Here is a 6,154-nt window from a genome sequence, read left to right as displayed (position 1 = left end):
GAAATAAGTGTTATAAGGATAAAAACGTATAAATTATAATGTCTTGTAATTTTAGCTTTCTTCACACACATTCATCAACATTTTTATCATAATCAACATCACCGATCAAGTCCATCATTCTAGATCGAAGTTTGAGCAAAATGTCCGGTAAATTTAAGTTATTATTATTTGACGATTTTGTTTATTATCATATTTCCCAATATGAGAAGGTAGCTACACATAATCACCAGCAAATTTGATAAATTCTCAAAATTTATCAAAATTATCATAATGGTAGGTAATTATTCATAATCACCGGAAATTATGTACTAAAATGACCGCAGCAGATATATAAATGAGATTCAATAAAAGCCGAGCATTTACTAAGGCCGGGATTACACTATAAAAGTTTGATAAAAGTCCTTTTATAAAACTTGACAAATCCAACCAATAAGATCATTGGTTGCATTCTAGAAAATGCGACCGCTGACCTTCTTGGTTGCATTTTTCAAGTTTTATAAAAGGAACCTTTACCAAACTTGTATAGTGTAATCCCGGCCTAAAACAATATCACCAACTCGTTCATTCAGTCATAAATGCTTCGAATCTAATATAAGTCTCTAGATTCTACTTAACCTGATCGATGTCGAAAAGTCTTTGTATAGTTTCAAGTACATCACCCAGCTGTAACACGGATTAATCTTCTTGCAAATGTCTATATGGTGATGTTGGTCCTCGGACGCTTTTTTCTGGAACTTGTGTGGTTTGAGTCTTAATCCGTACGCTACAACACGCCAGCTACTGTGGTCTTTCTCACCGTACAGCAGGATTTTCATCTTGCTACCTGATAGCAAAATGTTGCCGGAATCGCAACTATACTTCGTAGGCGTCAAACTGTGGGGACCATCTGCATCTGGCATTTTATTTTCGGTCAACAGAGTTATTTCAGTTCCTGTCATTTTTGCAATGACATCTATATGAGTCTCTACATCCTCGTATCGAAAGTTCTCCGTGTATTTCATACTGCGACGGTAAGCAGTTGCAGAATCGATGAACTTCTTCAAAAGTTGTTTCAGAGTTTTATCTCGAAAACACGCAACATGGTCCACGAACGGATCGTAACTTGACATAACGTCTATCACATCCTCGACGTCTTCTTCTTCGGCTTCTCCACCAGTGATGCTTTGCAAAAACTGAAAGATAACATCTCTTCGTGAAAATGAAGTAAGCGCCTGCACGAGAACCGACAAAACCACTGACCAGTACAGGCCATTCTTACGTGGTACTCCGATGGCCCATCTGTAGTTCTTCAATTCATCAGAAATGTCAACTGATGATAAGTCTTTGGGCACTGGTTTTTTGATCGACATGCTCAAGTTGTTTTTATAGCACGTACGATTCGACATTCAAGAAGATATTGCTGGAAACGATATGCAATACATTAATGCAGCAGCTTCGGAACGAAATTGTCGTGTATACTAAACAGACACAAAAGCAACAATGAACATAATCGGATTACAGGTGCGTTTAATCGCGTTTATTTCTCTTTTCCCGATTTTTCAAAGCATACAAACTAAAAGTAAAATTTAAAAAAGAGTGATAAAGCGCAGGGAGTAAGGGACGGAATGTGTTTATGATAGCTTCAACAATTGTCTGTTGAATTTCACTCTATTATGTAGATAAGAAGCTCAGTGACATGAGGGAAAAGAAAGTCTGAATCATCAATATATGTGTGTGGAAGTATGGAGAGAGATATCACAGACCTGCATTAGAAAAATGGGGAAATATCCCATGAAGTAGCTGTTATCAATAAATTAGTTTCACCTATGGGCCTCCTCTTTTTTATTTTGGTTACAAAAACATGTCCGTATGCACCTCACAATATAAGATAAGACCATATGTAATGGCAACTATCAGCGTACGCATACATGTATTTATGTTACTGCCAAAGATCGAAATTTGCCAATTCGAGTTCAAACAATTCGAAAATTTGCCAAGTGAGAGGCCAGATCACGAATTGGCCAATTTCGTTATAAATTAACTTCTGGTCAATATCTGAATTTTAGGCTTTGGCCAACCAGTTCGCGAAGTGGCCAGAGATCCCTATAGCAAACGACATGATTCGCGGTCATCACCCAGATATGATGTATTTTTCATGATAATTATGTTCACGTTAACTATGGCAACCCATCGGTACATGCCGGAATGTGTGTTCTGAGTGTATACGTGGCCTCTAACGTATTTATTTTGTCAAAGTTGTTTTGTGTCCTATTGCTACTATCAATCTGTCTTTCAGACGATAAATGCTTGAATTTTCATTTTATAATAAGTACCATGTTTAAGGTCTGCCCCACGTCCATTCCGATACTGCTAAAATCGCTCTGAACAGAATCAGAGCCATCTCAACTGATAGGATCATCCAGGCATGGCCATGATGTTCGTAGGGAGGCTCACGTGATGTGATCTAGTATGTAGTATATGATTTTGCGAGGTTAAGTGAATATTCAAGCTGTTACTTCTCTCCAGCTAAGTACGGAATCCCCCGGAACGTCATTTTTCCCAGGGGCCCATGATTTTTAGAAGCCACTGCATAGAAAGCCCACTACATCAGGGGTCTATTTTAGTCATGAAATTTTTGTTTATTATGGATTTGCTAAAAAAAAATTAAATCAATATATAGGAAGGGTCTCTCTTATTGATGGGAGGGAGGGGCCCCCAGAGGGTTCCACAAGGGGGGGGGCGGCCACGAGAAAAAAATATGGTTCAGGGGGTCAAAATGGTTCAAAAATTTTTTGAATTTATTAATTCCGCTATTTTTCTTCTTTTATTCTATTTTTTATTATTTTATCTCAGTTACTGTTTTTGAAATTATTATTTATTATTATTACTTTATATTATTATTACTTTATATTATTATCACAAAGTGTATATTTTTTTCTTTTTCTTTCTTCTCTTCGAAAATTATCATTTTTCTTCTATATGAAGTATTATATAATTGTACATTTTCCACGGTAATTATGTATATGTTACTCACAAAAGCCGAAGTGCGGCCAATTCGCGAAGTGGTCGGAAATTTTGGCCAAAGTCCGATTTCCAGAAATGATTCGGAATTTGGCCGACCGTTTCGCGAATTGGCCTGAGATCCCTAGCCAAAGTTCGATATGCGACGGTCCAGTAGACACTAGATCAATTTTTTTCCCATCGTCGACGTGTGATACATAGCTATATTATAGTAGCTGTATTGAATTGTCTTTCGAGTGGGCCTTCGGCTCCGAGAGCCCATATCGATGATGTTTCGTTGAATGGTTTGCACGCTGACACTTGTTGATGGCCCAGCATTGAAATCTGCAGCAATTCGCGAAAGGGTTACACGTCTGTCACGTTTAATGATTCTCGTCAGTCGTCGTTGGTCCCGTTCTTGCATGATCTTTTTCCGGCCGCAGCGATGTCGTAGATTTAATTTTTTACCGGATTCTCGATATTCACGGTACACTCGTGAAATGGTCGTACGCGAAAATCCGAATTTCATCGCGCTACCTCGGAGATGCTATGTCCCATCTCTCGTGCGCCGACTATAACACCACGTTCAAACTCACTTAAATCTCGATAACCTGCCATTGTAGCAGCAGTAACTGATCTAACAACTATGCCAGACACTTGTTGTGTTATATAGGCGTTGTCGACCGCAGCGCCGTACTCTGATTGGTTCCATATCTCTGTATTTGCATACGCATGCCTGTACCAGTTTTTTTGGCTCTTCAGTTTATATATATATTGGCACTGCGCTAATTCCGAATCTGGCATTGGTTTTGTCAGATTGGCTCTAGTTTTTGAAATAAAGTGAAAATTAGATTTCTCAACAGTAATACCATAAGGGTGGTATTCACAGACATGGTTTGAACTAGTCACAATTTTTGAATAGGAGATCGACACGGATTGGTTAAATTCAGGTTTTTAACCAATCCATGACGATCACACATCCAGAAATTGTGACTATAGTTTAAACCAGTGATTCCCAACGTGGGCGTTAACGCCCCCTTGGGGGATGGGATGTTCCGGGGAGGGGGCGGTAGAAGCTACGGGTATAACATAGGATCCTATATACACTGCTGGCCACCCAAATTGCAACACCAAGAAAGACAAGAGATATCGCAACAATATTTATTTTGTAGATAACATGTTGACCAAGCATCAAATGATTAAATTTATAGACTTCTGTGAAGTGTGGTTCCTGCCAAAATCAGTAGCCAGAGTAGCCGCCATTGTTGGAGATCACCGCTGCCACACGCCTCGGCATTGATTCAAAGAGACTTTGGATGTGTTCTTGGGGTACAGCAGACCAAGCATCTTCCACGCGTTGCCAAAGTTGATCTGGTGTGGCAGCTGGGGATGTAATCTGGGTCAATCGTTGAGCAACCATGGACCACATGTTTTCTATCGGCGAAAGATCCGGAGAGCGAGCTGGCCAGGGAAGCAATTCAATCTGGCGATTGACGAAGAACCTTTGGACAATGCGTGCCACGTGTGGTCGCGCATTATCCTGTTGAAATATGGCTGTGGGCAAGCCCTGAAGGTAAGGAAGGACAACTGGCTCCAACACCTCGGAGATGTAGCGCTGGCTTTTTAAAGTACCGGCAATGCGTACTAGAGGAGTGCGAGAGTGATATCCAATACCGCCCCATACCATAATACCCGGTGCAGGACCTTTGTGGCGGTGCATAACGCAGCTGTGCAGCATCCTCTCTCCACGGGGTCTCCAGACTCGAATCCGACCATCGTGGTGTTGCAGACAGAAGCGTGACTCGTCAGTAAAGACAATTTCATTCCATTGTGCCGTCCACATCCTTCTTTCATCGCACCATTGGCGGCGGAGACGTCTGTGGTTCTGCGTCAAGGGTAGACGAAGCAATGGACGTCTTGCGGACAGACCACTCTGCTGTAAACGGCGTCGAATGATACGCGCAGACACTGGATGATGCGGTACAGACTGAATGTGCTGTGCTATGGTTCGTGATGTGGCTGAGCGATCCGTCACTGCCATACGCACAATACGCCTGTCATCACGTGAAGTGGTGCACTGAGGTGGATGCGATCGAACACGTCGGTCCGTCGTACCCTCCTGCATCCAACGATCACATATCCGCATTACAGTTGTTTGGTATCGTCCAACACGACTACCGATTTCCCTGAAAGATAATCCACAATCTCGGTAGGCCACTATCCTTCCTCTGTCGAACTCGGATACTTGATCAAAAGATGATCGCTGTTTTCTACGAGGCATAATTGATCGTTTTTTTGAAAAAACCACAAGAAAAACACAATTGCCGTACTTCAAATCGTCGAAATCTCCAAGCCTTAAATAGCGCTTTGAAGTGGCGCCACAGGCGCGCGTGATGTGCGTCTGCGCTGAAATTCTAATCATTTGCATATCTCACCTCCGCTAATGCATGTTGTAAATTTCATATTATTTGCATGCTTCCTTCAGGGTGTTGCATTTACGGTGGCCAGCAGTGTATATAAGTAAATACAGTAAATCATTAGCAAAGATATTTCAGTGATTTTGGGGCGCTGATTCAGAATCTGGCATTGTTTTTGCCAAGTTGGCTCTAGTTTTTTAAGATAATGCATACACTCGACAATGTTATTTATATGCTTATTTACTAACATTAAAATTAAATTTTTACTCTATCTCAAAAATTAGAGCCCGTCTGAGAAAACCAATGCCAGATTCGGAATCAGCGCCTCAGAATCACTCTAAAATCACTGAAACACCTTTGCAAGGATTATCTGTACAATATTTATAATGCACACTTTCGATGTGATAATGTGCGCTGCTTATGTATTGCCATTGAAATATAATTTTCACTTCCAATTGAATTATGAAGGGCTATCGGCGCAATGATCATTCCGCCACCCCTCCCGACTATAATTTTCGTTTTATCTGGAAAACTAGAGCTAATTCGGCAAAACCGATGCCAGATTTGGTAAAATCAACACTTCAGTATATTATGAAAACATTACAATGTCATTGAGATATGAACTTGTATTAGCAGTGTAATCAGAAGGTTTATTCGGAAATTTCAAAATTTTTCAGAAATGAAGAAATACGGTGTATTTATTGTATGATCAATCATTGGTCTATAATTCAAAGAAATGTAAATTGTTAGAACTGAAC

This window comes from Pholcus phalangioides, unplaced genomic scaffold (assembly GCF_987345545.1).
Source record: "Pholcus phalangioides strain wild (caught in Gottingen) unplaced genomic scaffold, Ppha-v1.0 ptg000015l_1, whole genome shotgun sequence".
Classification (NCBI taxonomy): domain Eukaryota; kingdom Metazoa; phylum Arthropoda; class Arachnida; order Araneae; family Pholcidae; genus Pholcus; species Pholcus phalangioides.
This window is presented reverse-complemented; position numbering follows the sequence as displayed.